Source organism: Pteropus alecto, unplaced genomic scaffold (genome assembly GCF_000325575.1).
Source record: "Pteropus alecto unplaced genomic scaffold, ASM32557v1 scaffold20, whole genome shotgun sequence".
In the NCBI taxonomy this organism is placed as follows: domain Eukaryota; kingdom Metazoa; phylum Chordata; class Mammalia; order Chiroptera; family Pteropodidae; genus Pteropus; species Pteropus alecto.
In genome coordinates this window covers 9,651,421-9,662,953 of record NW_006436298.1, presented here as the reverse complement: position 1 = coordinate 9,662,953, position 11,533 = coordinate 9,651,421, and the positions used below count along the sequence as shown (strand labels likewise).

At 39.1% G+C, this 11,533-nt stretch overlaps 1 protein-coding gene and 1 pseudogene across 1 annotated transcript in view; one reads left to right on the top strand and one right to left on the bottom strand.

The window, feature by feature from the left end:
• The window catches only part of GFM2 (G elongation factor mitochondrial 2), a 69,369-nt gene extending 68,850 nt beyond the window's left edge, over positions 1-519 (top strand). The window contains exon 22 of the mRNA XM_025047836.1: positions 273-519. The gene's annotated coding sequence lies outside the window, so the exon portion shown is untranslated. The remainder of the gene's footprint in view (positions 1-272) is intronic.
• Positions 520-10,085: 9,566 nt separating this feature from the next.
• On the bottom strand, positions 10,086-10,204 carry LOC112480700 (annotated as a pseudogene).
• Positions 10,205-11,533: the final 1,329 nt, after the last annotated feature.

The window sequence follows — 11,533 nt, the reverse complement described above, 5'->3', positions numbered from 1 at the left end:
CGCGCGCCCCGCCGGGCCCCCGCCCGCAGGCCAGCCGGCCCGGGGATCGCCGCCCCGCCCAAACCCGCGCCACTTCCGTCGGAGTCAGGTCCTCGCTCTGCTCCCGCGGCCTGAGCGAAACTGCTGAGCTCCAGCCACGGAAGACCCCGTTTTCCGCACCCCAAACACCAGATAACTGAGGTGGCGATTTCTTTTATTTGCTCTTAAACTTAAGTTTTGCTATGACGGCAATTCAGCTTTAATTAATAAAGCCTTCAATCGGAACTCCCCAGGGCAGACTGTTGAACACGTAGGAGGTTGAAATTATGCAGAAGATATTCCATGAAAGAGGATCTTGGCGTAGGACGGCGTAGAGGACTTATTAAAACTTCAGAAGGACACCGTGGACCCAGTTAATAGGCAGATGATACAAAGAGGGAACATATTTGTAATGGGGGATTAATATTGTCAGTATAATTTTCAAAAAAAGTAATAAACATGACTATTACAAAATGAAATGTGTTAAAGATTTTATTCAACTCATTAAGACAATGATAATGGTAAGTCCGGTTTAAAGGCAATTTAATAAAGCAATGTTAGAATAAGATGGCTAAAAATTTTAAAAATTGGGTAGTGTCCTATAGTGACTCAGCCCTATGTATCAGCCTGGGCACTCCCATTCCCACTCCAGAAAAAAACAAAAAATCCTTTTATAATGAATTAATGAGAGCAACTTAAATAATTATTCAGAACAGCCTCTCTATATAATATTTGGAGATAAAGTAGCAGATCTAGAAGCAGGCAGAAGCAATGTCATTAGATCCAGTGTGGCAGGGATTCAAAAATTTCTCTCTCTCTCTCTCTCTCTCTCCCCCCAACCCCCTCCGTCTCGTCTCTCTCTCTCCCTCCCTCCCTCCCTCCCTCCCTCGGTCTCATTTCTATCTCTGTCTCCCTCTGTTCTCTCTGTGTCTCTCTCTGTTCCTCCCTCTGCCCTCTATTCCCTCTTCTCTCCCATTTCCTCCCTTCCTTTTCCTCTCATCTCCTTATAGATCTCTACCTTTCAATTCAGTTTTTCTGTACTAGCTTCATTCTGACAGCTCTTTCTTCATTATGGTACCCTGATGATCGAGTACAACCCCTCAAGAAAGCTTATGTTGCTCACTCATCTATATTGGTTCTGATAAAGCATTCCAATTGACAAGCCTGATTTCGTACCCACCCCTATAGTGGAGCTAGTGAAGTTGCATGACCAACAATGAACAGAGATCCCAACTCTCCCCCAAAGAGAAGAGGTGTTTTGTTTCCCAAGAAAGAGAAAGAGGTGTTAGGCAGGCCAAAACCACAGATTTGCTACAATTAGTATTCGGAAAATGTTGGTGAAAAGCTGCAAGAAAAGACTTCAAAGAAATTCCATGAGACATGCTTACAATAAAGTTATATAAAAACAAGCCTCAATGTCACACTATTCTTCTCCCTTCTTATAATTAGCATACATTTAATTTGCAGCATCCTGCATTACTGCCACTTTGTACTGTTAATTGAAGACTAACAGCATAGTGTTTCCAAGATTGAATCTCTAATTCATATTGTCGAAATTATCGTATATTTAATAACTTCACCTAGTGCATTAGTTAGTTACCTATTGCTATGTAACAAATTACTCCAAAATTTAGGAACTTAAAACAGCAAATAATAAATGTTAAGATAATAAATATCTCAATTTCTATGGAATGGGAATTCAGGAGTCCTTAGCTGGGTGATTCTGGTTCAGAGTCTCTCATGGAGTTGAAGTCGTCTGAAGGATTTCTTCTGAAAGATTGATGCTGGAGGAGCTGATTCTAAGCTACCTTCCATGGCTGTTGGCAAGAAAACTGAGTCTTTTTGCCAATTGTTGGCTGAAGGCCTCTGTTACTTGCCACGTGTACCTCTCCAAAGGGCTTCTTGTGTATATTCACAACCCAGCAGCTGGCTTCCCTCAGACCAAGTGACCTGGGGTGGGGGCAAGGGAGAGAATAGAGCACACGCAAAGAGGAAGCTACAATGTTTTTATTTGACTTAATCTTGTTACTGACACTTCTACCACATTCTATTATAAATGATTTACTAGGTACAGCCCACATTCAAGGGGATGAAAATTAGGCTCCATTGAAGGGAGGAGTCCACTCTGAGCACAAATTATTTATACTCCTCCCACATGCAAAATACATTCTCTTCCTCTCAAGAACCCCAAAAGTTTCATCCCTTTAGAACATTGGCTTGAAATCCAGAATGTTGGCATCTAAAATTACCTCAAGGTATAGGTGAGTCTCCTTGAATGTATCCTTAATATCCTCCAATAAAGTTCTCTTAATCTGGAGACATGTGAACTAAAAAGACAAGTTATGTGCCTCCACGTATGTAAAATATAGTGATGGGACAGACATAGGATAACCACTACACAGTTCTGTTCAAAAGAGGGACAGGGGGGCATCAAGGGGTTTGCAGCAGTTTCAGAATCCAGCTAAGCAAATATTGAAAGTTCCTTGATTAGGTTACAAAGCCTGGAAATAATTCTCCATGGCTCTTGGCTCCACTTTCTGGGCTTTTGGTTCTGCCTTCCAATTCATCTTTCCCTTTTCATGAAAAGTAGTATATGTTTATAGCCAAGTAGTTTTCCCAACCTGCTTTCTACTTGTAGAACTTTGAGGGTGCAAAGACCTTTTTTCATTTGGTGCTATTCCTTTCCTTTTCAGTTCAAACTGACAGTGTTTCTGCTGATACAATTCTGTTAAAAACGGTTGATTTCCCTGTGTGTCTAAGATTCATGTCATTAGACAAAAACTACATCTACCAATCTCTTCAAGGTATTCCCTTCTGTTGAGGGATATGTCCTTAGAAACCATTTTGTTTGATTGAAAAGATGTCAGGACACACTTAAAATATTTAGATGACCTTGCCTCATTGACAGAGACTCTGAGACAGCACAATAGATCTTTCTGAGCACTTCAGGATTTTATAATCACTCCTTGGTTTCATGTTTAGACCACGTTTTCCTGAGAGTGCCTGGACTTGGTCTCTGCCTGAAAGCCAAGTCTCCATTTTAGTGTCGTTGGCTGCCTAGAGAGTCTGAAAAGTTTTGAAACCACCAAGTCATGTCTTCTTTATGTTTAACAGTCCTCCCTTTAGCTTACCTTCCTTCTTCCACATCTTCGTAAAGCAGGAAGATGAAGCTACGAGGCACCCTGACGCTCTCGGTGGGAATCTTAGTTAAGCCACAAATTCGTTAGATAGGCACATCTACTTTCTGCAGGCCTTCGTGTTGCTAATATTTGTGCCATGACATAACAAAGATCTCACATCCTCTAGTTTCCAGTAGGATTTCCTCACTCTTCAAGTGAGTTTCCTCAAGTCTATGTTTTATGAACATTTTTTAAGGTACCTCCTGCTTTCATTAACCCTATCTTCAGAATCATTCCAGCTTCTGCCTACTGCCTGATTCCAAAGTCATGCCCACACTTTAGGTGTTTGTTATGGCAGCACCCCACTTTCAGGTATCAAAATTAGTATTTATTATCTATTGCTGCGTAACAAATTATAGACACAAAGAATGTGTACAATTAAAATTTTGATAGATGGTGCCCAATTTGCCCCCCCAAATAGGGTAACAGTACATAAAAGTGTCCATTTCGCAGTGTTATGAACCTTTTTCAGTTGGTAGCCTGTTTTATGCTGTACTTTCTTGATTACCTGTGAGGCTGAAAAAAATGACATTTTATACCTTTTTCTAGTAAAAGCCTTTTCATATCCTTTGGGTTGGCTTCTTTCTCTAATGATATGTATGGATGATTTTTAAATTATAGATATTAATCTGTCCTGTATATCTCAAATATTTTCTCCTAGGCCATAAATTTTCTTTTATCTTTATTTACATGGTATTTTGTCTTACAGTGGCTTTAACATCTTTTGAGATCTAATCTGTCAATCTTTTTATGGCTTCAAGATTTGTCTTGATTAGGATTCAAATATAATAAAATTTCTTTTTTTCCTAATGCTTTTATAATTTTGTTTTTAAGTTGCATGCTTTTATATAGCTAATGTTTATTTTTGTGCAGAGTTGAGGTAAGGCTGTAGAAAGAGTAGAGTGAGGGAACATATAAAATGGAGTCACTTTAACCAAGCTGCTAAAATTATTAACATTATGAAGGTTGAGACATGAGGAAAGACTCTATTTTTATTCTAACTAGCCTGGGAACTTAAACTTTTTAAACTTTTCGGTCCTGTGTCAACGCCTGGGTATACATTTGGACAAACATCAGATCTCCAGATAACCCTCTCATTAACCCCTGAAGGACTCATGTACCCTGATCACCTGACATCCACCTGACATTCATCATCCAGACTGCCTGACATCTGACTGATAACCGTCTTAGACCAATTCTAGGGCTAAGAATGCAGGACCGATTATTCTCAAGAATATACTTTTACTAAAAGAACTCAACTGTTCTTTCTTCTTTGGAACACCTTTGGGTTTTTGCCTGTTGTGTGACCAGTTTGCAAACTCTAAAACCCTTCAATAAATCTGTATCATTTACTTCTAGCCAAAGCCTCGAGACTCTTTTTGAGTTTGTTCAACAACTGTAACTTTTCTTTCACCATACATGGATAGCCAGTTATCAAAATGCCATGCATTGAATAAGCTGTTCTTTCTTCACTGGTTTTTGAAATATTTTCTATACTTTATTCTAAGTTTTCTTTAAAATTTTTAAAACTTTTTCAATTACAGTTGACATTCTATATTTCTTAGATCCATTTTATTTTGTTATTTATTTTTTTAATTTTTACCTGTCAATTAAAGTTGACATTCAATATTATGTTATATTTTATATTTATTATTATTTAGTTTCAAGTGTACAGCGTAGTGGTTAGACATTTATATAATTTACAAAATGATCACTCCAATTTGTCTTGTACCCACCTGGCAATACACATGGTTATTATAATGTTATTGACTATATTCCCTATGCTGTACTCCACATCCCTGTGGCTATTTCATAACTACTAATTTGTACTTCTTAATCCCTTCATCTTTTTCACCCAGCCTCCCAAACCCCCTCCCATTTGGTAAGTACTAGTTTGTTCTCTGTATCTATGAGTATGTTTTCATTTGGTTTGTTCATTTATTTTGTTCTTTAGATTCCACATAGAAGTGAAATCACATGGTATTTATCTTTCTCTATCTGACTTATTTCAGCTAGCATAATACCCTCCAGGTCCATCCATGTTGTTGCAAATGATAAGATTTCATTCTTTTTTATGCCCGAGTGATATTCTTTTGTATATATGTACCACTTCTTTATCCATTCCTCTTTCAATTGGAACATTTAATCCATTTATATTTAAAGTAATTACGGATAGATATGTGGTTGCTACCATTTTATTGTTTTTTGATTGTTTTTATAGTTCTTGGTTTCTTTCCTATTCTCTTGCTCTCCTCTCTTGTATGTTGATGACTTTCTGTAGTGTTGTGTTTGGATTCCTTTCTCTTTATTTCTTGTATATCTCTTGTAGATTTTTGGTTTGTGGTTCCCATGTGCTTTAAATATACCAAGCTATGTTTATAGCGGTCTATTTTAAGTTGATGGTCACTTAAGTTCCAACACGTTCTAAAATCACTACCATCTTTTCTCACCCTCTCCACGTTTATGTTTTTGTCATTATTTTTAACTTCTTTTGTGTGGATGTGTTTGTGTATCCCTGAATTTACTCTTATACTTACACATGATTGTTCTACTTTTGCCTTTTAACATTTGTACTAGCTTTAGTGTTGGTTAATCCACTGCTTTTATTATGTGTTTGCCTTTGTCAATGAGAAATTTTTTTCTTTGTGATATTTTCTTATTCATATTTTTTATTTATTTTCTTTCTTCTTCTTAAAGAAGTCCCTTTAACATTTTTTGTAACACTGGTTTGGTGGTGATAAACTTCAGCTTTTTCTTGTCTGAGAATCTAAATTTTCATAAAGATGTATAATTTTGTTTGGAGGCTCTTTATTCTGTTCTGATGGTCTATATATCTTTTCCTGGGCCAATTGCTCTGTTGTCAACGTTACATTCTTTAAACCATTATAATTTTGAATTACCTTTTGATATATTGAAAGACACACACACACATTGTTCTTATGTCTAAATTTTGCCATTTTAAATAGAACTGCCATTTTTGTGATATTGAGTCTTCCCACTTAGAAATACTTTCTCTTAATTTATAAAGTTGTTTTTTGCTTATCACCAAAGTCTCCTAATCTACTTTCATGGGTCTTTCTCATTTCTTATTAGGCATGTTCCTGAGCTTTTCATTCTTTTGTTGCTGGTGTTAATAGAATTTCCCTCCTAATGTGCTCCCAGAAATTATAAAAGAATGAAGAGCTTTAGGTATTTACCTGAAAAGATCTTCCCACTGGCCGCTTATACCACCAGCCTCATCCTACCAATGTGGAAACACAGCTGCCAAAGTCTTATTTGTAAAATGTAAACTACCTCACGTCACTTCCTCACTCAAAACATTTCAACAGCTTGTTTCCCTTTGTCCCTGGAATAAAATACAAATTCCTTAACATGATCTACATGGTGCGGCCAAATCTTGCATCTGCCAGTGTCTCTGACCACACCACTTCCATTCTTGATTGCCCTGTCCCAGGCACCCTGATCTTCAGTTGAGCTTTCTCCTCCCTCATTGTCCGACCTAAAGGATTAGCAAAATGGGGAAGGAAAAGAAAATTAGCACAGCCTACTATTGTTCTATGCTGAGCACATTTTAATCTATCAGCTGACAAAGATATGCTCCTGGACCAAATTTTAGTCAGGCTTCTTTGAGCCCTCTTCTTATTAACATGGCCCGGTTCTAGCAAGAATCCCGATAGTCAGTTTATGGAGAATCTCACCACTACCCTTTGATTTTCGATCACACTGGCCTCCCTTAGCAAGAATCCTATTAGGTCAGTTTAGCTTGATTCTCCCCTACTCGATGTTTCCTCTCAGTAATTTTCCATCCGCTGACCACCCCCAACCCCCACACAACTCTGCTTATTGGGTCTATTTCCCCAGCCATCTTCATTGTATTCAGAGGGATTTGAGCTGGATCTCTCTTCTCTATTGTGATAGTCTTGACACCTATTGCAGTAGTCCCGAAAAAACTTTTACCATTTTAACAAGTGTCAGAATAATTTTTTCTTTAACACAACTTATTTAGACAATATTTATGGATCGATTAGCCATGGGCAGTGAGGGGGAAAGGGCATTTAGGAAACTTATTATATTTCTAGCTCAAACTTGTGGACAAATAATTTATCAGTCATTCAAGGCTTGGTTACAGGGGGGAAAAAAATGCACTTCAGCTAGTTTTAGCAGAAATGAATTAACTACAAAGTATCAAGTGGCTCACAGAGTCTTGAAAGAGCCAAAAAAACTTGACTTGGCTGATAATCCTTGAACAACTGCTTCTTTCATGACCAGGAAGATGTATGCTGAATGGAGAAGATTCAACTTTAGCTGTTAACTCTGGAATCATACCAGTTTAGCTCCAATCTGCACCCGTATAAAGGATACCCAATGCCCTGTCTCTGTCACCACTCAACTCATTTCTGAATTCAAGTCTCAACTAACCACATCTAAGAAATCGAAGAACATGCAATCCTAGCAGCAGGGGAGTCTTGGAAATGTAGTTTCTAGTCTTTGTTACTACACGGAGACACACGAGAAGGAAGTTGAAATGAGTGGATGCTGAGTGAGTGAATTCAGCGTCCTCATAGATGGTGATGCAATTAATTGAGATGGGTAGACAGCCTAGGGCCTGAGCAAATACGTGGGCAAAACAGCCTAACTCCTAAAGTAGTGTGAACCCGCGGTGGCAGGGAGGGAGCCCCTGACATTGGATGTTGATCTTCCCTCTGACTACATTTCTCAGCTCTCAGGGCACATCCATAAACAATCCTGAAATATTTGTGAATTCTGTTGCTGCAATTGAGAAAACAGATTGAGTTCCATTTGGCATGGGAGTGCTAAACTGGGCTCTCCCAGAAGGACAAGAGGGTTTGGAGTTAAATCTGCTCTGGCAACTGGCAAGCATTTCTTCATTTTGCTAAGACTAGCCACATGAACAACTGTTGTACTCCCTTATCTATTAAACAGTGTCACCTGGTAGGAATCCAAGCTCTCTCCCTCTCCTTCCCCAACCCTCCACCTCCACCTTCTATTGATGAATAATATTTATATAATTTCACTATTTATTTAAACTTAATGTGTACCAAGTGCCAAGATGCTAAAAAATTTCGAATACTTCTGGAAACATTTTAGTGTCTAAAGGCTGCTATGATGCCACAAAATGCAAAGAGCCACAGGAAACTTCTAAGACTTCTAAAATCAAAATCTCTAGATTGGGGCAAAGGTCATGTTGGTGACTGCATGTCTCCTACTCCTCCTAAAAATGTCCCTTCTTTACTCTCCTCCCACCCTCCACAATGGGTCATGGAATGGGAGATGTTATGATGATGGAGGAATCCGAACTAGGAGGAGACTGGAAATTTAATGGAACAGGAGCTTGATTTGATGAACGTAAATGAACCAGGGAGTGTGAGAGGACATCTCTCAGGTGAGAAATGGCACTAGCTAATCATTCAAGGTTTATTAGGAAGACACTGCTACTGGGCCTGCATGTCAATCTGCCCTGCCCTCTTATATGAAGAGGTCTAGTGAGAGGTGGGAGAGTTTGTCTTCTTGGAGAGAGCCAAGTTCTTGGAGGTTAGAGATTGGCATTTGGTTTCAGTCCCTGCCACAGGCATTCAATCCTGTCTGTTGCTTCAGAGGTTAGGAGGCCCCAAGAGAATCACCCATAAAATGGGAGGTTGACTCTGGGGCATGGAATGAGGGTTCACTTCTCACTGGGCCCTGCAGGCAGCCAGCACCTGTAGAAGTGCTTGGGGCAGTGCTGGCATTAAGAGCTGTGTGGAGGGGTGGGGTTGGTGAAGGACCAGAAAGCTCAGCCAGAAGCCTTCAGAGGGTGCTGAACTGCTTCCTTTTGTTGAAGATGTGCTAGTTAGATGAGGGAGCCGTGAGCTGACCCATCTGAGCAAGGAGGCATGTACCCTAAATGGTCTGCAGGTTTTCCATAGTCAGGGAGATGAGGGAAAACGTGGAGATTCCCTTAACTGTCCATCATGCCATGGTGCAAGAGCAGGTTCAGATGGGGATATGGCCTGAGACGAGCATCATGCACATTGGGAGAAGATCATACGATGACCTTCATGGGAACAAACCACATAGACTTCATCATCCCTGAGACTCAGGGTGAAAAGAGAAGCGAGAATAACAAACAAGGAGTAGACTCTTCCTGGTCTTACCAAAGTGCTGGACTCCACTTGAGCAAGAAAATATTTTTCTAGTATCCATCGGGGAATCCTCCCATTACAAATCTTCCCTAAGAACCAGGAAGCAGCTCACATATCATTAGATCCAAAGGTTCTCAACTTCATTATGCATCAGGCTTACCTTGGGAGCTTAGGAAAAATACCAATACTTGAGTTCCAGCCCAAATCTATTAAACAAGAATCAGCAAGTGTAAGAGGAAGATGACTTTTTTTTACAACTTTATTGCATATAATTGACATACAATATATTTAAAGTGTACAGTTTGGTAACTTTTAGGTATGTAACAGTGGAATAATCACCACTATCAAGAGAATGGACATTCCTATCACCCCAAATGTTTCTTCTGGCCCTTTTTCAATCCCTCCTGCCCCCTGCCTTCCCTGTCCCCACCCCACTCCCACTCACCTCCCGATTAGACAACTGCTGATCTACTTGCTGTCACCAGAGATTAGTAAGCATTTTCTAGAATTTTATAGAAATGAAATCATATGTTCTCTTCTTTGGTCTTGTTTTTTTTACTTAGCATAATTATTTTGAGATTCATGCATGTTGTAACATTTATCAATAGATGATTCCTATTTATTTCTGACTAGTACTCCACAATTTTTAATTTTTATTTTTTTATTATTTACTTTTTTAGGTGAGGCAACCCTTGATTGATCTCACAGATTGCAAGGACCTTGTCAGTTTACAATCCCTTGTTTTTTATGACTACAGCACCTGGTCCTCCTAGGTGGCCTCCCATCCAAGTACTAACCAGGCCCGACCCTGCTTAGCTTCCGAGATCAGACAAGATCGGACTTGTTCAGGGTGGCATGGCCATAGACTAGTACTCCACAATTTGTTTATCCATGTACCATTTGATAGACATTTGTCTTATTTCCAGACTCCAGGGGGTCAGCAGAGGTGAAGTCACATCTAAGTAGGATGAAAGAGGAGACACTCATTTCTATTGGCGCTGGAGTACTTTGCTGATGATGCTCTTGTGGCACAGTCAACCATTTTTACAATTGATATTTTATCGTCACTGTTTCTGCATACTGCCCTAGCCCCTGAGGACAGCAATAATATATATTACACAGCTGTAAATCCCTTCTAGCACTGACAGGGTAAGTTCGTATTACTTGGGGCTCCAGCCCATCATACTCCGCATCTCCTGCTACCTTCCCATTCTTCTTTTCCTCAGTCCCTTACTTATTTCTCCCATTCTCCAGACAAATTGAGATAGCTACTTTTTATCCTTGAATGAGACCTTGAATTTCCCCTTTGCCCTATTTATATTTAGACCACACTGCCTGTCCTGAAAATCCCTCTCTCTCTTCTCTATCAGCCTCCTTGACATCCTCTATCCCTTGACTCTGCTTATCAGCGTTCTTCAGTCAGTGTGGTACTGATCTAGGAAGAGGCAAACAGAGAGATGACATAGAATCGATAACTTTGATATAGACCCTATTAGATGAAAGAATTTAATATATGCTGGAGGAGGCATTGCAGATTAGGGCAGAAGAGAAGGATAGTCAATAAATGGCATAAGAACAATCAGTTAGCTCCTTGGGGAAAAAAATCAATTTAGATAATTATCTCAGCTCTCCCCAAATTAATTCCAGATTTATTGATGAAGTAAGTTTTTAAAAATCTAGAAGAAATCAAAAGTGAATTGTTAAATCTTTGAAGAGGGAGAACTTTCTCCCTCTTAGCTTAGATTTGGGTAATGCTTATAAAAAAAATCAGTAGTTTAAAAAAATTTATTAAATTTTCAGGTCAAAAACTAACCCAAATTAAAATGTACTCTTTGCACTTCAAAGAATATTGTGGCAAATACAGCTAGTAATGGCATAATATATTTACTACATAAAGTGCTCACAAAAAAAAGACCAATAAACATTTTATAGAAAAATTGCCAGAGGGTGTGTCTAAATAAGGAAATGCAGTTGATTAATGAAGATAAGGACAGATGTTCAACCTTATTTGCTGCACTCAAATATGTACACAATTTAAAAAGAATGAGATGTAATCCTTTGTAGATTAAATTACTCAAGATTAAAAACAATCCGAAGACTTAATGAATTACATTATAGTTACCTATGCTTGATCACGATGTGTGTATTTGTGTCTCTGTGGGCGCTCTACTCACAGCAGGAGGCTCCTGCGGGGGG